At 37.3% G+C, this 22,173-nt stretch overlaps 1 pseudogene; it reads right to left on the bottom strand.

Moving 5' to 3' along the window:
* Positions 1-1,095: 1,095 nt before the first annotated feature.
* Positions 1,096-22,173, bottom strand: part of LOC143434420 (glyceraldehyde-3-phosphate dehydrogenase pseudogene) — a 180,199-nt pseudogene continuing 159,121 nt past the window's right edge.

Genomic DNA, 22,173 nt, shown 5'->3' with positions numbered 1-22,173 from the left:
ACCCAGCATATGACCAAGACAGATGCAGAGACCCAGAGCCAAAAATGAGATGGAGCTTGAGGAGTCTTGTGGAATAGTTGGGGGAAGAATTGAAGGACCCAAGGGAAATAGGGACTCCACAAGAAGACCAACAACCTAGAAAAGTCAACTAACCTGGACCCTTGAGGAGTCCTAGAGACTGAACCACTAACTAAAGACCATACATGGGCTGAACCTAGCCCCTCCCACTGAGCATATATGTAGCAGATGTGCAGCTTGGCCTTCATGCGGGTCCCCCAACAACAGGCATGGAACTGTCCCTGACTCTCTTGCCTTCCTGTGGATTCTATTTTCCTAACTGGGCTGCCTGTCTGGCCTCAGTGGGAGAGAATGTGTGCATTTCTGCAGTGGCTTGATGTCCTAGGGTGGATTGGTATCAGGGGGTGGTGAGCTTCCCCTTATCAGAGAAGAAGGGGAGGGGGAAGTGGGAGAAGGGCTGTTTGAGGGAGGACATGGGAGTAAGGGCACTGCAATCCTGATGTAAAGTGAATAAATTAATAAATTAATGGAAAAAGTGTTTAGTCAAGTGATTAGTAAGTGCCTTTCTTATGTTGTGATAGAAATGATGTTTTATCTTTGGTCTTCCTCTGAAACCAAATAAGCTCACATTAATCTTGAGCAAAATTCAGAGACACATCCCAATAAAGGGCATCCTGTAAATTCCTAGAGCCGTATTCTTTTGTTTTGTGTGGGTGCAGTGAACTTTATTGATGTCATTCAAGAAAGAAGGGTTTCCTAGTCCCCTTTTATTATGGGGATCTGGGATAGAAATTGTGAGGGAAATGCTCACTCAGTATTGGCAGCTGAGTTGTGGCAGAGACTCTTAAGCATCAGAGGGTATGTCTCTTGCTCTCAGTGTCCTTGCTGGGGTGAGTGGTCCATGGTTTCTTATTCCTTGGAGGCCATGTAGGCCATGAGATCCACCACCCTGTTGCTGTAGCAGTATTCATTGTCATACTAGGAAATGAACTTTACAATGTTGTCATTGAGAGCAATGCCAGCCCCAGCATCAAAGATAGAGGAGTGGGAGTTACTGTTGAAGTCGCAGGAGACAACCTAGTCCTCAGTTTAGCCCAGGATGCCCTTTAGTGGGACCTTGGAAGCTTGCTTCACTTTCTTAATGTCATCATACTTGGCAGGTTTCTCCAGGTGGCATGTTAGATCCACAACGAATACATTGGGGGTAGGAACACAGAAGGCCATGCCAGTGACCTTCATGTTCGGCTCTTGGATGACCTTGCCCACAGCCTTGGCAGTACCAGTGGATGATGTCCTGGGAAGCCCCATAGCCATCACGCCACAGCTTTCCAGCAAGTCCATCTGTAGTCTTCTGAGTGGCAGTGATGGCGTGGACCATGGTCACGAGCTCTTCCACTATGCCAAAGTTGTCATGGATGATCCTTCAAGTGGGCCACGGTCTTTCCCATAGTGGTAAAGACACTAGTAGACTCCACAACACACTCAGCACCAGCTTCACTCCATTTGATGTTAGTGGGATCTCCCTCCTGGAAGACAGTGATGGGCTTCCCATTGATGACAAGCTTCCCATTCTCAGCCTTGACCATGTCATTGAAATTGCCATGAGTAGAGCCATACTAAAACATGTAGACCATGTAGTTGAGGTCAATGAAGGGATCATTGATGGCAATAAACTTTGCCAACTACTGAGCAGAAGGCAGCCCTGGTAACCAGGCACCTTGTCTACAGGACAAGGCTGGCACTGCACAAGATGTGGCTCTCTGAAACAGGGAGGAAAAGAGAACTAGAGCCATATTCTTACATCATCACAAAAAATCATCAAAAATAAGAAACAGCTAAGAAACTGACACAACCAAGAGGAGACTAGAAATGCATTACCATCAGTCTGAATGCATATTTTAGATGATAAAAGATATATTAGGTGAAAACTCAGAAAATTTGAATAAAGCAGGGAACTTACCTAGTATATACCAATTTTTCTTGATTAATTATAACAAATATATCTCAACCAACACAAGAGTGATAACAGTCAAACTGAGTCCTGTTATATGGACCTATAGACTATTAAATTTTTATGTAAATATAAATTCTTCCAGAATTAAAAGCCAACACATTATACCATCAAATGTAATTTGGGAAAATTACTTGAACATGTGATCATCAAGTTTCTAGGGAAGATAATGTAATAAATCAGTGATTCATATTTTCAGTGTGATGGGTATTACTTCCTCAATTGCAAAGAATTTTGAATACTAATTTAAACTTAAATTACAAGATAAATTTTATTTATTGATGTGTGAAGATCATCTTCTGAAATCTGAAATTTGTATGCTGAGGGCTTCTTGGTATATCTACATTTGTCTGTCACAAGCAGGAACATTTATCTTCAAATGCATTTTTCACTGTTACATGGTGAGCATGTTTTAGGATTGGCTCAGATTAAAACATTCCATCTTATACAGAAACTTCCTAAGCAGGAAGGTAAGCAGCTCAAACATGCTTCAGGAATTCTTTGAAACTGACTGGATTCACTACCTGCTTCCCTCACAAGAGCAAACAATAAAGACTCCTAGACAAGCCAAGCTGCCAAAAAGATGATACTAGACCAACTGCCTTGAAAAAGCAATAACAAGTCAAGCTGCCTGGAAACTATATAGGCCAATTAAGCCACACAGAGAGGACACTCTCCAACATGTTGAGCTGCCTGCAGACTGTGCAGTGTTCTCCCAGTCCCAGGCTTTTGTGGGGTATCACCAATATGGGGGTGGGTTTGGTGATGCAGTTGTTTTTGAGTCATTCTACTCTGTTAAGTAATACCTTATTCCTTTAAGTAACTCCAATAAAACAAGTTGGAATTCAGCTGTATCCATATTTTGATCTGTTTTAATCTCCTTATCTAGAGTGAATACATGTATGCATTATGCTTCCTCAGTGGGGGGAGTGGGGAAGGGGTCTTTTCACACAGCACTAATCCATCACATAAACACAGGAAGATGAGGGAAGAGGGAGGTAAAAGATATGACTTGGAGTTCAGGCAGAGAGGCAAAGATGCTGGCTTGCTTGAAGGCGAAGGTCACAATTATGGATGTGGCAAGCCTCTCGAAATGGAAAGAGACAAGGGAGTGAAGACTTCTCTGAAGACTGCAAATGCTGCTGATACTTTGATCTTAGCTTGTGAAACCCACGATGAAGTTCTAAACAACAGTAACATTAACAGAAGGTATATCTATGTTGTTTTTTAGGCTTGAAAAATTTCATATCACAGTCATTGAAAACTAAGACAATGTTTCAAATATATCTCATTATATATGTAGTCTTAATAACTCAATCTTTATTATTATGATAATTTTATTTACTGAAGACTGCTTTATTCATATGTCATAAATAAGTTGAAAAATATACCATTTAAAATTATAATATAATATTGATGTTCATGGCCATATTTTTCTGTTTGGTAAAGTAGTTAAGATAGACTTTGAGATAGATGGGGTGCAGGCCTTGAAAAAAATTTTTAGTTTTCCTGTTTTTTAAATTTCCCAGTTCATACATGTAAAACTTGAGTTCTTTATGGTTATAGGTTTTAATAATGGTGTAAGGTTAATTTTTAAGATTTAAACCCTTCATAGATCTTTCATAGTTATACTCCTTTTCTTCTCTCAGGCAACATATTCATATATATATATATATATATATATATATATATATATATATATACATATATATATACATATATGTATATATACATATATATGTGTGTATATATATGTATATTAAATATATATGTATATATATTTAAAAGTAGTTCAACAATAGTGATGATAGTTTTCTGCAATGAGTTCTTGACTATAATATATTACTTATACAGTTCCATTATTTCAGAGACTAAGGCAGACAGATTGCTATTAGTTAGGTGTATCATCCACTACATAGTGAGAAAAAAAGAGGCAATGAAGTAAGAAGTAATGAAAAAACAGAAGTGTTCTTATTATCCCAAATGCTACTTTTCATTATTCTTAGATTCCTCTATGAGTATTGTGTTTGCCTTGTCCTTAATGTTGTCAATACTATGCTCAGCACTTCCTAAAATATGAATAAAGAGTAAATGAAGAGAAAAATGGAGTTATAAGTTAAAAGAGAGCAGTTCTATTTCTACAACTATGTAAACGTGTCTTTCTCTTGGGTATCCAAGCCTGCCACCACTGTTGACACCTCTCGAACTTCTGTCCCACTTAGTCAAGTTTTATTGATCCTGCAGTCATGGTAACAACTGAAGGCAAATTTATAAAACCAATCATGAAATAATCAGGGTATGGACATTCTTCTTTTCTTTAGTAAGTAAAGTCCACATTTCATAAGGTTTTAGGTCACTGATTTTCTACATGTACTCCTTCTTTGTTGAAGTTTACAATGGAAGAACACCAGGGTTGCTTTCAGCTAAAGAGCTTTGAAGGATTATGAGATTATTGAGTCTGAGCACATTGAAAAGAATCCACTCAAGACATTCTTCTGAGTCTTACTCTATGGTTCCTATGGAAACAGAAGTTTCAGGACTTGAAATACTCATGACACTGGAAAAGTAAAGAAGCCTAGAATGTATGTGACAGTACTTCATTTGGAGAACCTTTTGTAAAATTTAATTGGCATATTATATATTCTGTTTACATTCTAATAAACTCCAGTTGGCCAATAAAATTGTCCTTTATTCTTTAAATCCCTCAAAATATAAAGTATACAAATACATGCAGACTAGAGAGGTGTCTCAGTGGTTAAGAATACTGCCTGTCCATTTGCCTGCAACTGTCAGGAAGTAATTGTTTTTAATAGCTGAGTAATACACCATTGTGTAAATGTAAAATTTCCTGTATCCATTCTTCTGTTGATGGACATCTGGGTTGTTTCTAGCTTCTGGCTATTATAAATAAGGCTGCTATAAACATATTGGAGCATGGGTCTTTGTTATACATTGGAGCATCTTTTGGATATATTCCCAGTCATGGTATAACTTGATTTCCAAAGTGTTTTACCAGCTTGTAGTCCTACCAGCAATGGAGGAGTGTTCCTTTCTCTACATCCTCACCAGAATCTCATACAGGTGAAGCACCCTCATAGAGGCAAAGGGGACAGGAAGAGGAAAGATGGGATGCAGGGGTTGTGGAGGGTAACCAGGAATGGTGATATCATTTGAAGTATAAACAAATAAAATGATTAATAAAAACTCAGGTGATCTGCTATTACCTGAGTTTTTGATCTTAGCCATTCTGACTGGTGTAAGGTGGAATCTCAGGGGTCATTTTGATTTGCATTTCAATGATGACTAAAGATGTTGAACATTTTTTATTGGATATTTTATTTACATTTCACATGTAATCTCTTTCCCCATTTCCCACCACACCCAGGAACCCCCTATGCCATCCCCCTTCCTCCTGCTTCTATAATATGCCCTCACCCACTCTCCCACTTCCACCTCCCCACCCATGATTTCCCCCACACTGGGGTGTCGAGCCTTCACTGGACCAAGGACTTCCTTACCTACCTATGCCTGACAATGTCATCCTCCCCTATGTATACAGCTGGGGGCCATGGGTCTCTCCTTATGTGCTCCCAGGTTGGTGTTTTAGAACTTGATTGGTATTTTTGTAACATTTCTTTAAGTTCTTCTCAGCCATTCGAGATTCCTCAATTGAGAATTCATTGTTTAGCTCTGTACCCCATTTTTAATAGGTGGCTCCAGAAACATATGTAACAGAGGATAGCTTTATCTGGCATCAAAGGGAGGGGAAGTCCTTGGTCCTGTGGAGGTTTAATGCCCTAGTTTAGGGGAATGCTAGAGCAGTGAGACAGGAGTAGGCGAGTGGGTGGAGGAGCACCCTCATAGAGGCAAAGGGTAGGGGGAGAGGGAAGATGGGATGCAGGGGTTGTGGAGAGATAACCAGGAATGGTGATATCATTTGAAGTGTAAACAAATAAAATGATTAATTAAAAAAATAGTACTTGCTGTTTTTCTAAAGGAACCAGGCTTGAGTCCTAGCACTTACATGAACAATACAAGTATCTGTAATTCCAGTTCTTGGGGATTCAATGCCCTCTCCTGGCTTTCATAAGCACCAAGAATGCAAATGGAGTACAAACACAGATGCAGAAAGCAACACCCTTACACATAAAATAAACTGTAAATTTAAATCAGAAACAAATACAAGTTTTGATATTTAAAGAGAAGAAATATATGAAAGATTACTAAGTCCTTTATGTAAAGACAATGCAAATATAAAACTTATTCAATGAGGTAAGCAGTTTTACAAAGCAACATATGAAAGCTGTACTTGGTTACCTGTACTGGCTCATAATTGAAATTTATATTTTACAAATTTATATCTTTCATTTAGATTGGATTGACTTCACTCTGACATTACTACTTTACTTATTTTCTTTAATAATATTGTTCTCCTTATATTTAGTTGTCACCTTCACATATCACAGAGAGAAATGCTTTAATTGATAATTGGCTAGATCAATCAGATTAATTTGTCAGCATGTTTGTGAGGATTCTGTTCATTATTAATTGATGAAAAAGGGTCCAGTCCACTGTGGGCACAACAATCCCTAGACAGATTGTCCAAGCTACAATGAAAATCTAGCTCAGCAATAGCTTATGAGAGAAACAGAAAGCAAGCCAGTTAACAGTTTTCCTGTATGAGCTCTGCTTCAAGCTACTTGCTTGAGTTCCTGGAAATATAAGGCAAATCAAAGCTTTCTTATCCATATTGATTTTGGTCATAGTGTTTTATCACATAAACAGCAGAAGGGTTATGGTTAGGGTTAGGTTTAGGGTTAGGGTTAGGGGTTAGGGGTTAGGGGTTAGGGGTTAGGGTTAGGGTTAGGGTTAGGGTTAGGGTTAGGGTTAGGGTTAGGGTTAGGGTCTTCATAAATATTTCACGTTTGTAGAAAACCAAAAATTCTTTTTAGTTTTCTGTTACAGGGCATTTTTTTGTTTTCATAAATTAATAAACTATTTCAGTGTCTATGCTCAGTTTTCAACTCTTGTTGGGTTTATTGTTAGAAAATTAAGGCTAGTTCTTTCCACTTTACTACTTTTAGCATATTTATAAAAACTTAGTAGAGGTAAATTTACCTGTTGGTATTTGTATTTCTTTCTTAGATGTTGAAAATAACCAAAATATCTTGTGTAAATATCTGGTTAATATACCATATAAACACTGAATAAACTCTATGCTTGAAAATTAATGTTTCAAATAAAAGTAACAATGATTTATAGTAATCAGAAAAGAATAACAATTATCATAGATGCCTAGGTGTCATAGTACAAACCTGTAATCCCAGAACATGGGAGGTTGAGGAAGAAATTTAAGGCCTACCCCAGTTACATAGAGAGTTTGCTTTGTGGCTTGTTTCGATCGCATAACAGCATTCTTTCCCTTTCCCACTCAGCAAAAGGAGGGATAGATGAAAAAAATAGATGGAGAGAGAGATTGAGAGAGTAATGGAGTGAGGAAAAAGAGACAAAGGGTCATCAAGATTGACTGATATTTTTGTCCTAGCTTATAAGTGTTCTTGCTTTATACTTTTGTGTGTATGTAGTTTACTTTATTTGTAGATTGTGTTTCTTTCTATAATTGCATCATTGCAATCATTTGTAATTCTAGACACATAACCTTGGCTTGAAGAAGTACTGGAGAAGATAAACCCATAAAATTGAGGACTTAAAAGTCTAGCCAAACTGCTTTGAAAAACTTAAGTGAGAGTTGGAAATTACATTGTCAGAGAATTATAGAATGCAGAGACATTTGGCATGATATACAGAGATTAGGCCTGCCAGTAAGTAATGAAATAGTCAAGGAGAGAGAGGGAGGAAACAACGCAAAGGGCATTTTGATAAAGGCTGGCCACAGAAATGTCAAGCTGTATTGAAGTGAACCTCAGCTGGCTTGATGGAAAGCTTTGCAGGCATCACTGTCATTATAAATAAGGAACATGTAAGTGATAGAGCCATACTTACTTTGATTTTTCTAAAATGAATGAAGCCATGTTCCACATCAGAGAGTTTAATTGTTAAGGTGAGATGCCAGGGAACAGAAATGAAATTGACAGAGAAATGTGCTATTCATCTAGTGACAAGAAGTTCAAAAATGGCATGATGAATTCTTTATCTTCATAATTGATCCAAGGCAAGAGTATATCTGAATTTTCATTATCATTTATATGGTGGTCTTGTTGGGAAATTTTCATACATATGATTAGATCAGGCAGTGGGCTAGCATTACGTCTTTTTTTCAGCTGCACTGAGGCATTCTTCAGTACAGAATGGTGTCACTGTGAGTTCAAGTTGAAAACTTTTCATTAATTCTAATGCCTGGAAATTTTTTTTCACATTTTACAGTTTATTTTATGTAAAATATATCTTATGTACTAAATATCAGATTTCATGTAGTAAATTCAAAAAAAAGTATGTATCATATGTAGTCATAGAAAACTTTCTTCTGTACTCTACTGAAGAGCTAGTGTTTGAAAGTAGTACAATACATTTTTTCTGCTCCCACATCAGTGTCAAGGGCCTAGTAAGAACTCTTAAATAAAATATAAATGAAATAATGAATGTATAGTTATATAAATTATTTACAAAATTACTCTAAATTTTATTTCCTACACATTTTTGGTTATCTCTCACTCACAGAAAAGATAAGTCATTGGCAGTGTTAATATTAAAAGTTGAAACTGTAATACAAAGTCTTAATATTTTCTTTTTGGCTTTTTTAGATAGCCTCACTCTGTGTTCCAGACTGGCCTCGAACTACAATGACTTTCCTTCCTGTCTCTGCATTCTGAGTGCTGGGATTACAGATGTGAGCCACCACACCGGGTCTTAATTATATAATTTTAAAATTGATAAAACCAAACACAAATAAAAAAATTTAAATGGTTGCTCTTGTCATAGTGAGATAAAGAAATAACACTTTGTAATGCACATACTGCTGCATGGAAAAGGCTGAACAGGATGTGCTGTTAACAGCATGACTATTGTGTGGATCCTGTGACTACTCAGAGCTGATATCATCACTGTATTTAGAAATCATTGTGTTGCAATTTCATCCAGTTGCAGTTCAATCCACTCTATTTCTTCTATTGACTTCCAGTTACTTATCTTGACTTTGTATTACCATGCATGATGTGTCTCTTTCCTTCAGGAATTATATTGAGAATGAGAAACATAAACTGTTTATGTTTCAGATTGTACAACATTTTTAGAATGTAATCACTGAGGCTGTGGACTTGCCTCTGTCAGTAAAGTAACTATCACACTAGCATGGTGACTTGAGTTCTCAGAACCTATATCTAAAAAAGGACCCCCCCCCAACATATTATAACTACTATAACCCTAGTGTTAGGTATTGGGGAGGCAAAACATATGGATCTCCAGAGCTTACTTGCCAGTTAATGTAGTCTTTATTCAGTGTAAGACTCTGGAATAAACAAGCAAACTGCAGAAAACTGAGTACTTGTTAAGTGACAGAACAAGACATATGCCACCTGAACCTATGGATTCTTGAAATTCTTTAGAAATTTAAGAGATAATTAATTTTTTTCACAAAATGATATGTATTTTGTTTTGTTAATTACTAATACTATTTATTTTAATAATCTAAGCCTATCATTTGTTGCTGTAAAATAATAGAATTAAATTGGCACTGAGCAAAGTATGCTATAGAATAGAAACATGATTTTGAAAGTAAATAACTTATTTAACTACAAAGATATTTTTTGAGGAACTAAATAAATGGCAATGGTTTTAAGGTTTCACTTACCACATTTAATTTTTGTATTAGAACTAGCATGCAAATTTGGTTTACTAAGTTAAAAGAGAGAAACATAGCTATGCTTATCAATAATGAAAGAATAAATAACTTTACATTAATGATTGAAAACATATATTTTTTGTCTATGATTTCCAAGTTTTGTTATACATACACTGTGCCATGTATACTCTAAGGAAAAGAATGGAAGGAATACAGCAATATCTGCATGAGAAATATTATATAAACTGGACAGTCGCAAGGGTGCCCTTAGAAAGACTATTGTGTACATGATTTCAAGAAGAATACTGATTGTGACTTTATTTCTATAGTCAGCTAGTGTGATGTCAAAAAATTTAGTGACCCCTGGGAAGATCCAAAGAAATGGATAAAGAGGGTAGAAAGGTTAGAAAGAATCATGAGACTTGTAGTCAATAAATGCTTCCTTGGAATCTGTACCTGGATACCTCTGGCCACCAGCCCTGGAATTCAAATAGGCAATCTTCACTCTCATTCTTTGTTCTCCATTTCCAATTCTCAAGGCTCAGCCTCAGCTCTGTGGCAGGCCATATGCAGGAGTTTGTCTTCCCTTTCTTCTTCCATTCCATGGGTCTCCACAGAAACTCATGGCAGACTCAGCTTTTCTCCATTCTGTGAACCCTCTCAACCGTTTGAAACCTTATAGCCCCTACCTATGCATTTGTCTCAGCTCTTAATATATAGAAAATCATCCTATTTGGCTTAGATTGAGAAGCTTTCCCTACCAGGCAACCCACAACAACTACACTCTCCTAAGAGAAGGCAAGAGAAACCAAAGAATGGAACACACACCCAACAAAGTCAAGACCAGATGCCAACACCTAGAATTACAGTAATCCAAAATCCAGATGCCTAGCTATCAGCACAAAAGTACAATTAATAATAGCCAAATTCAATGTCTTCAAAAGATTTGAACAACCCTGATACAATAGGGTTGAAATACACACACACACACACACACATATATACACATATATATGGCTCTGATAAATATAATATAAACTTCAGCTGAAGTACAAGAAAATGATTTCAAAATAGCTGTTATGAGTATGTTCAAAGACTGTAAAGAGTATAAAAATAAATTCATTAATGAAATCTATGAAAATAAAAACAGCTGAATAAAGTAAAGAAAGTGGGTCAACATATGAAACTGGATATGGAATCACTGAAGACAAATAAAACTGAGGTATAATTAGAAATGAAAACTTTAAAAATTTGAACAGGAACTTCAGAGGTAAGCCTCATGAATAGAGTACAGAGATGGAAGAGAGAATTTAAAGCATTGCAGTCAAGATAGAGATAGCTACTTCAGTAAAAAAATAAATGCTAGATTATGAAAAATATCCATGTACATAACATCCAGAAAATCTGGAGCACTCTAAAAACACCATGTCTATGATTAATAGAGGATGAAGAATAAACCAGAGTTAAAGGGACATAATTTTTTTCTTCAAAATCAAGGGAAGTTGTCCTAACCTAAGAAATGAGATGCCTATCAAGGTAGAAAAAGCATACAGAATATCAAAAAGGAAAAAAAAAAACAGAAAATAAATACCCCATGAAACATAATAATCAGAACACTAAATGTACAGGTCAAAGAAAGAATATTAAAAACTGAAAGAAAAAAGCCTTAAGTAAAATATGAAAGCAGACTCACTAGAATAATTCCTGACTTCTCATTGGAGACTTTAAAATCCAGAAGAGCCTGGATAGGTGTTCTACAGTCCCTAAGAAACTGCAGCTGTGAGGCTTGATTAATATACTCAGAAAAACTTTCGAGTGTAATAGATGGAAAAAGAAAACCATTCTGCAGTAAAACTAAATTTTAAGAGTATTGATCTATAAATCTAGCTCTACAGAAGGTATTGAGAGAAAAACTTCAATATAAAGAGGCTAACCATATTCAAGAAAACACAGGAAATAATTAATCTCAGACCAGCAAATCAAAAGAGGAGGTGACAGAAGTCACATCACAACAACAACATAACAGGGATCTACAAAACTGATTGTTGATAACCGTCAACATCAATGGTCTCAATCCCCCCAATAAGATGACCCAGACTAACACATTAGATTTGAAAACAGGATCTATCCTTATGCTTCATCCAAGAAACACAGCTTAACATCAATGGTAGACATTACCTAAGGGAAGAAAGAAAGAAAGAAGAAAGAAAGAAAGAAAGAAAGAAAGAAAGAAAGAAAGAAAGAAAGAAAGAAAGAAAGAAAAGAAGGAAAGAAGGAAAGAAGGAAAGAAGGAAAGAAGGAAAGAAGGAAAGAAAGAAGGAAGGAAGGAAGGAAGGAAGGAAGGAAGGAAGGAAGGAAGGAAGGAAGGAAAAGATATTCCAAGCAACTGCACTCAAGAAGCAAGCTGGTGTAGCTATTTTAGTATCTGAAAATTGACTTCAAATGAAAACTAATCAGAAGAGATAGGAAAGGACACCCCAAACAAAGGCACCCAAGTTCATAAAAAAGCATTACTAAAATTAAATTAGATATTGTCTCTCACTTGGTGATAGTGAATGACTTCAATACTCTATTCTCCCCAATGGGAAGATCATCCAGACATATAACCATAGAGGTTAAGTATATGATAAGGGAATCATGGGTCAAGATAGATCTTCCTAGGAAAGGAAAATAGATTGTAGTGTATGGAAGAGGGATTGGAAATGAGAACATCAAATAATCAGGGGGAGGGAAGAGGGTGGTAATGAGGGAACATGGGGAAGGACAACTAAAACCAAGGGCCATTTGGGAGTCATACGGAAATCTAGCATAGTAGAACATTTCTAAAATGTGTGTGTGTGTGTGTGTGTGTGTGTGTGTGTGTGTGTGTGTGCAAATATCTAAATGTAATTACCAAGTAGTACGGGAGATGAAGCATGACATTTCTCATCACCAAATGAACCCTCCAGTTCCAGGACTGTGTTACATTAATAGAATTGTTGACCAAAGGTCATTATGGGAACCTCTAATCAACCCAGTTTATTGCCAAGGCTATTGCTTGCTCTTCATAAACTGATTGTAAATGTCAGTCTCTAGTGGTAACACCTACACACATTTCAGTACCTGGATAAGTTGATATACCTACCTAGAGCCTTCACTACTACTGACTAGACTACTTCACTACTACTGACTTGACTACTGAATAGAGTTGAAGATACTGGAAGTCACTCTGTACACTACCAAAGGAAAAAGGTGAACACCAACCCAACCACAAACCCATTCACCTTCAATAGGGATCTGCCTGGAAAATACACTGGTACAATAGTGGCAAAAAACTGGTGGCATCTAACCAATATTTGATTATATTTAAGGCTTGCTCCATGAGATGTAACATATCCCCAGGTGGCCAAGAAACTGAGAATAGAGAGTCCAGAGACCTAGGGAAAAAACAAATGCTCCCCTTCGACTAAAGGAACGTATCAATAAATGTATCTTAATGACATTCTGCTACACATTGATTAGCATCTGACTTTCCCATCACCAGGAAACCTTCCTTCTATACTAGATGGGAACAAGTATACATATTTCAAAATTGAAAAATCTGCAGAGTAAGATTCCGTGGACCATTTAGTCTTAATTGTGATTTCTACATAAAATCTGTTTGTTTGTTTTGTTTTATTATTATTTTTAGTTACCTGTTTCCAAAGAACAGAGGAAAGAAAATTGTGTGGATTTGGGAGGGAGTGACAGTTGGGGAGAATATGGAAGGAGTTAGGGAATGGGAAGCCATAATAAGAACATATTATATGAAAAAAAAGCTAATTTCAAGGAAAGAAAAACAACAATAAAATAAAAATCAGAAGACACACAAAAATATGTCACCTTGGATACAATGCTAATATAAATTACTATATTAGCTAAATAGTTGCTAAAGAATTACTATATTGCATAATCTTACCATGGGAGGACATTCATAAACAAACTGAATATAATGTATACCTTTTCTGCATATCTATGGACATACAACTACTTAAAGATAGCTCTTAGACAATACACCTGGAATGTTTGGTCAGCCTGGAATGTTGATAACTCATGATATAATATTTAATCTTACAATTTCATGTCTTTTTAAAAATTCATTTTATATACATACATACACACACATTCAAATCCAATAGGATTATGTCAATCTTTTTCAATACAAAAATTTGTTTTCTTTCAGGTGGAGAAAAATAAAAATTTCAGATATTATAACATGTTGTATTTTCTTAGATATTACAAGTAGAACACTTGCATTGACCAATGATGTGCCATTTGTTCTGAGAGTTAACAAACAACAACAAAGAGGGTACTACATTCTTTGTAGCAAAAAGAATATTATATTTTAAGTAATATATAACTTTTCAATTCACTCTCACATGTTCTTACCAGAACTATGAAAATAATGAGATTTGTGCTGACAGATATTTGTTGTAAGTTTTACTCCATATAAAACATACCTGAGTCTTGAAGAGGCTTGCTGAAAGATAAATAGGTAGGTATATAAGGAGATAATGTATAAATAGTGATAATAGATAATAGATATATGAAACATGTTACTTTCATTTACAAAGAACATATGCACATTGAAACTTCTTATTCTTTAAGGTTTCTATTGTCCTACAATAAATCATTTTGACATTGAATTTTTCCAGTTTCTCATTTTTTAATCATCTCAGTTCCATAGTTATTTGTAAAAAAAAAAATGTGAAAATGGCAGGAGAAAAATTATTTAGTTGCTTCCAAGTTGTACGATGGGCTCTTGAGATGTATCTTGCATGAGTTGTAATCAATACTGTTTTGAGCTACTTTTGAGTCACCCATGCTTCTGTAAGCAAGTCCTCACCTATACTACCAATAGTAACCCAATAAACTCAGTGATTCATTAAGCCATCCATAGGTAGAATCATTACTTTGGTGTTTTTTTGATGCCCTTCTGGAGTAAATTGGTATTTACATGTCTCCTCAGGAAACATCACACATTTATGCAATTCAAAATTATAGAGTGCTCTTTAAAAACCTACAAAATGTATAATGCCCAAAGTAAGAAAGTATTATTTCTGATCTTACTATTCCTTGAAATCTTTATTAGTAACAACAAATCAAACCTAACTGTATTAGTTCAAACATTTTATTGAGTTTTATATCCTTTCAATTTCACTTAGTTGCATCTCTACCACAGGAGAATTTTAATATAAATCCTACATTTTGCCTGTGTACATGTATACATTCTATTATCTTGTGCTGTAACATTAGTAGATCATTTTAACTATCGACTTCAAAATAACTAAGAAAAAGAAAATTACAATTCTTTTTTATTGTTAATAAAGGAAACAAAATGTGAACCTACATCTCAGATAATACTAAACTGAAAGTAATATGGAGAAATTTTTTTTCTAACAGTACTTCTTAGATGCTAAAGTAATCTGCCTCTAATAATCACTCTTCTTGGTGTTCATGTTCTTGCACAGGTGCTTTTCATATTGAATATATAACTAATGAAATCCAACATAAGTGATGTTATTAAGAACATAGGTAACAGAAATTTCTAGACTTTTCTCCTAGAAGCCAAATGCTACATAAGAAGTCTTGCAAATTTGAGGAGGGCCAAGGTAGTCATGTGTAAAAGGCATATTGAAAGGGGCCAACCTTGGTTATAACAGACTTCCCCAAAAGAAAAGCACACTGTGTGTGAAATAGCTGCCTCGGTGGAAAAGAATCAGACACATTACTCCTGTCCAGTCAAGCCAACACATCTATAACACAATACTACTGAACCCATTTTAATGCATAGTTGCAATCTTCTTGCCACAGAAGAAATGCCAAAGACTGCTTTATGTGCTACCACATTTGAGTGGTGGCTGAAAATAGTAGATTCTTGATCCAAGAAGACACTGCAAAAAGAAATAACAGGATGCCATAAGGGTTGATATCTAAGATGAATTGATGGGGGGAAAGGGAAGACCTGAGCCCCTATAAATGCCCAAGCCAGACTTCACTTAGTAGATTCACAGTTTTAATTCTTCTTTCATTTTGACCTTTATCTTTCCTAAACACACAGATCTTTGTTTCAGGTAATGAGTTAATAACTCTCTAGAAGTTGATTACCACCTTCATGATAGGTTCAACTTTCATTTCCAAATGAATTTGCAAAACTTTTGTATAGAAATGGATCTAGCATGTGAGCCTAAGTCTTTGGTGCAGCAAATAGAGGTAGACACTAAGAATTTACCACAACAGTTGGCTTGTACTTGAGCAAAACATCATAGCTTATAGATTTACTAAGATATATTTATGTTTGAATTACAAAGAGATAGGTCCAGGTATATATTTTAATATAATGCTATTTTAAATAATTTATAGCTGTTAAAACTAACTTTTGCATATCTTAATAGATTTATGATTTTTCTTTTTTAAAAATGTTTCCTTTCCCTTCTCCCTCTTGCTTTGCCTCCACTTGCTCCACCCCTGCTAATTCCAGTCCTTCTTGCTCCACTCCCACTTGCTCCCTCCCAAAGTACACTGTAGCTGTCTTCAGATACCCATTATGAGGGCATCAGATCTCATTACATATGGTTGTGAGCCACGATGTGGTTGCTGGGATTTGAACTCATGACCTCCTGAAGAGGTCCTCTTACCTGCTGAGCCATCTTGTCAGCCTATCAGTGATTAGTAATATCAACTACTGACTATTGAGGAGAAAATGGCAGGCAAGATCTGCACACTCCTTTTCTTCTTCTTCTTCTTTTTTAAATGATTTATTTATTTATTTATTTAATTTATTTAAAACTCCAGATTTTATTGCCCTCCTGGTCCACCTTCTGACTGTTCCATATCCCATACCACTTCCCCACCTCCCTGTCTCCATGAGGATGTCTCCATGCCCCACCCTAACTCCACCAGACCTCAAAACTCCCTGGGGCTTCTAGCCTCTTGAGGGTTAGGTGCATCTTCTCTGACTAAACCCAGACCCAGCAGTCCTCTGCTGTATATATGTTGGGGGCCTCATATCAGCTGGTATATGCTGCCTGGTTGGTGTTCCAGTATCTGAGAGATCTCGGTGGGTCCAGGCTAATTGAGACTGCTGGTCCTCCTAACAGGGTTGCTCTCCTCCTCAGCTTCTTCCAGCTTTCCCCTAATTCAACCACAGGGGTCACCAGCTTCTGTCCATTGGTTGGGTGCAAATATCTGCTTCTGACTCTTTCAGTTGCTTGTTGGGTCTTTTAGAGGGCAGTCATGATAGGTCTGTTTTTGTGAATGTTACATAACCTCTGTGATAGTGTCAGGTCTTTGGGCCCCTCCTTGAGCTGGATTCCACTTTGGGCCTGTCGCTGGACCTCAGGTTCCTCCCCATTTCCATTCCTGCAGTTCTTTCAGACAGGAACAACTATGGGTCAGAGTTTTGACTGTAGAGTGGCAACCCCATGCCTTACTTGATGGATGCCCTGTCTTTCTGCTGGAGGTGGGCTCTACAAGTTCCCTCTCTCTAGTATAGGGCATTTCATCTAAGGTCCCTCTCTTTGAGTCCTGAGAGTCTCTCATCTCCCAGGTCTCTGATAAATTCTGGATGGTTTCCCCAAACTCCTACCTCCTGAGGTTGCATGTTTCTATTCTTTCTGCTGGCCCTCAGGTATTCCAGTCCTTTTCCCCCACCCAATACCCAATCATGTTCCCCTCTCCCTCCCAATCCTTCCCTCTTTTTTGTGGTTGCTTTCTTCTCTGTCCCAAGTAGGACTGAGGGATCCTCACTTGGGCCCTTTAGCTTGTTGACCTTTGTGAGTTCTGTGAGCTGTATCTTAGGTATTTGGCACTTTTGCACTTTTTTTTTTTTTTTTTACTAATATCTACTTATTAGTGAGTATATATCATACATGTCCTTTTGGGTCTGAGTTACCTCACTCAGGGTGATATTTTCTAGTTCCATCCATTTGCCTGCAAAACTCAGAATGTCCTCATTCTTAATAGCTGAGAAGTATTCCATTGTTTAAATGAACCACATTTTCTATATCCTTTCTTCTGTCATGGGACATCTGGATTGTTTCCAGTTTCTGGGTATCACAAACAAGGCCGCTATGAACATAGTGGAGCAAGTGCCCCTGTTGCATGGTGGTTCATCTTTTGAGTATATTCCCAAGAGTGGCATTGCTGGGTCTTCAGGTAGATCTATTTCCAGTTTTCTGAGGAACCTCCAGATTGATTTCCAGAGTGGTTGTACAAGTTTGCAATGCAAACTTTTTCTTTTTCTTTTTCTCCACACCCTCACCAACATGTGTTGTTGCCTGAGGTTTTGATTTTAGCCATTCTGATTGGTGTAAAGTGGAATCTCAGAGTCATTTTGATTTACATTTCTCTGATTACTAAGGACTTTGAACATTTCTTTAGGTGTTTTTCAGCCATTTGAGATTCCTATGTTGTGAATTCTCAGTTTAGTTCTATACTCCATTTTTTTAATGTCAGGAGCCAAAACCCAGCTTAGAGGTGAGGGGGAGAGAAAGATGTAGCTGCTTCTTCTTTCTTCTCCTTCTCCCACCGTCCGGTTCTTCTCGAGGCAGCCCCTATGCTACTGTAGCTGACTTGCAGTCAGGAACCTGTGGCCAGAAACTGGCACTTGCATCCCAGCCTTAAGACCAGCAAGGATTTAAGTAAATAGCCTTGTACTATCCTAAAAACTTCTTCTGAGGGTAAGAGACTGCAGGCTAGGGTGATTAACACCTGTAGCCTAACAGCATAGGATTAGGCAATGTGGCCTTTGTTCTATCTCAGCAGGAACTGCTGGGCTCTAACTTGCGGCTGGGTCACAGGACAAAAAGACACTTAGAAAAGTTGCTATAGAGTTTATTAAGTGTAAAAAGTGTCCTATGAAAGCTATCTGGGGGGAAACGTGGAAAGGTCCTGAGAAGGGAAGAAGAAGAGATTCTAACAAAGTAAAATTCTAAGGGAAAAAAATTCTAGGCAGGGGGAAAAGAAAAGGAACTTAGTTGTGTCTATAGATTAAAGTTCGATGAGATCTGAGGTCAGGTAGCAGGTTTGAAATATGCCAGGGAATTACTTCAAGTGGTTTTATGGGAGTTGTCTGGTAGAGCTAATACTCTTCTCCCATATACTTGCTGGCAGCAATGATGTCTAGCTCTAAACAGTGGTGAGGATGTATTATTATGAGTTTAGGAGTTGGCTAGAACAAAGCACATTCTGTTACAGTCCCTTCCAGGAACAGGCTGCCCTTTGGCACATTAGCTTTGCATATCATATGATGCCTGGAGTACAAAACCTAGGTTTTACTGAATCCCCTTAGTGGCAGTGCTGAAAGTCACATACAAAATGTGTCTTTTGACATAGAGTGACTATCCTCAGCACCACAGGATTGGCAGGAAATTAGTTTTAGGCTTCTGTGTCCCTTTCTGCTGCCTACTCAGGAGTATAATGAGCCAATTTTATGTTACTCATGTGGGGGTGTCTGTCTCACTAGATTGAGAGAAGGTGGCAACTATTATACTACAAATAGAGCTTCTCACCACATACCAGCCACAAATATGAACAGAAATGGTTCACAACTTGTATGTATTCAAAGTTGAAATGTTATTACTATTATTATTATTATTATTATTATTATTATTATTATTATTATTTTATTATTAAATCTTTTTTACAGTCCAGTCGATATCCCCTTCCTGGTCTACCCTTTGACTTCCACATCTCATACCTCCTCCCCAGTCTCCAAGAGGATGTCCCCACCCTCCAACCTTCTGGGGCCTCAAGTCTCTGGAGGGTTAGGTGCATAATCTTTCAATGAGGCCAGACCAGGCAGTCCTTTGCTGTATGTGTTGGTGGCCTCACATTAGCTGGTGTATGCTGCCCAGTTGGTGGCTCAGTTTCTGAGATATCTTGAGGGTGCAGGTTTGTTGAGACTGCTGGTCTTCCTATGGGGTGGCTCTCCTCCTTAGCTTCTTCCTGCTTTTCCCTAATTCAACCACAAGGGTCTCTGACTTCTGTCCATTGGTTGGGTATAAGTATCTTCATCTAAGTCTTTCAGCTGCTTATTGGGCCTCTCAGAAGGCAGCCATGCTCTACTACTGTCTGTAAGCACATGATCAGCATCAGTAATACTGTCAGGCCTTGGAGCCTCCCCTTGAACTGGATCCCAATTTGGGCCTGTCACTGGACCTCCTTTCCTTTAGGCTCTTCTTCATTTAGTCCTTGCAGTTCTTTTAGATAGGAACAATTCTGGGTCAGAGTTTTTGACTGTGGGATGGCAACTCCATCCCTTCACTTAAGTCCTGTCATCCTACTGCAGGTGGACTCTACAATTTCCCTCTCCTCACTCTAGGGCATTTCACCTAAGTGCTCTCCCTTTGAGTCCTGAGAGTCTCTCACTTCCCAGGTCTCTAGTACATTCTAGAGGGTCTCCCCACCTTCTACCTCCTGAGGTTGTCTATTCTATTCTTTTTGCTGGCCCTCGGGGCTTCAGTCCTGTTCCCCCCCAATACCTGATAATGTTCTATATTTTTAGTAATAAAACCAAATAAATGTAAAACAAACAAAAACAGTAATCATTGAACCATCTGTTTCTAATACCACCATCACCAACTGAAATTCACTGCTTAACCCCTTTATTGATCAGGACAATTGTATTAAAAAAAACTTACCAAGTGTTATTTTGAGCACCATCATTAGCAAAAGTAGATTTGTCTTTATTCATGTGTATTGTGTGTCTGTATGTGTTTATGCCACATGTGTGTGGGTACCTGTGGATACCTGTTCCCTACAGACTTTACAGCAGGCAAGGAAAAAACTGATCAGGATGAGATAAGAGTGAAACTCAGCTCAGGCTGAGTTTATTGTAACTGGTGCTGGAACAGGACTTCTAGAATCTGGCCCAGATTATCTTACTTTAGCCATGTTTAAACACAGCACAATTTTGGGTAAAAAGTATTCAGATAACAATTAACTCAGTCCCAAAGGAGCAAATATTTAAAAGATGTTTACATTGAAATTTTTTACAAAGTACATCTTTCACAAGAATAGGTACTATTGACTCAAAGATAGTGCTCAAAATTTAGCATATAGGGAATTTGAATGAGGTAAACATGTCTTTGTGTGTCAGGATTGGCCTGGTCTAGGATAATATAGAATTTGCTTAGGTAGTTGTAATGTACAAGTGAAATCACTCATAAGAGTGAATTTATGGCCTAAAAGCAGTGCTCAGAATTTAGGGTAAAAGGGTCTGGGATAAGTAAACACAAAATTCTTGGAGACAGGTAGAGCTTGTCTTATCAGACAGCAAAGGATTATCAGGTTGTAAAACCATATCATTCCTGACATTACAGGAAGAACAACTAAGCTTCCATTAAAGAAGTAAGCAAGCTGTGTGTTTAACTTTCCTGGCATTCTCAGTGCTTACCTGTGTGCACAAGGTCTTTTTGCCATGTACCTGTGGAGGCCAGAGAGGGTTATCAGATTCCCTGAGTTGGAGGAACAGGTGGTTTTGAGTGACCTAACATAAGCGCTGGACAAAAATCTTGCTCCTCTGGGAAAGGAAGCAGCAAGCACTCCTAACCATAAGCCAGCAGTACATCCCAACAAAATGCAATCATAGATTTAAAATTTCAAAATATTTTTGTTTTGGAAAAATAATAAAAATAATCAATTTGCATTATTCTTATATGTAGTTTTATATTTGTCTGCAAGAATATTTCTAATGATTTGTACTCTCAGAGATGGATTTCATGCCATCACAAAAGACTTTGCTTCATAGATGCAAAGATCAAAGACATAAATACTGCTTAAATTCTCCCCTTTAGGATGCATTTTACAGAAGTACAATAATTCCTATTATGAGTCAAGAATTTCTAACAAGGACATCATTGTATAATATAATTCAATATATCTTAGAGAAATGCCACTGTCACTTAAGAAGGAAGAAACAAAAGACAAAGAGCATTTTGATAATTTATATGTATAATTATACCAAGTTTAGTAACAATAATAATGAATATATATGAAGACAGAAACACACACACACACTTTAGAAGGAGTAACAAAATATTCAAGGGAGCAAATATGGAGACAAAGTGTGGGACAGAAAGTGAAGGAGGGGCCGTCTGGAGACCATTTCACCTGGGTATCCATCCCATGTGCAGTCACCAAAGGTAGACGCTGATGTGGATGTCAGGAAGTGAATGCTGACAAGAGCCTGACATAGCTGTCTCCATAGAGGTCTGCCAGAATCTGACAGATTTAGAGGCAGATGTTTACAGCTAACCACTGATTTGATCAAGGGTTTCCCAATGGAGAAGTTAGAGAGAAGACTAAAGGAGCTGAAAAGGTTTGT

Source organism: Arvicanthis niloticus, chromosome 14, assembly GCF_011762505.2.
Source record: "Arvicanthis niloticus isolate mArvNil1 chromosome 14, mArvNil1.pat.X, whole genome shotgun sequence".
Lineage (NCBI taxonomy): Eukaryota > Metazoa > Chordata > Mammalia > Rodentia > Muridae > Arvicanthis > Arvicanthis niloticus.
The sequence above is the reverse complement of the archived record's forward strand: the minus strand, read 5'-3'. Positions and strand labels throughout refer to the sequence as shown.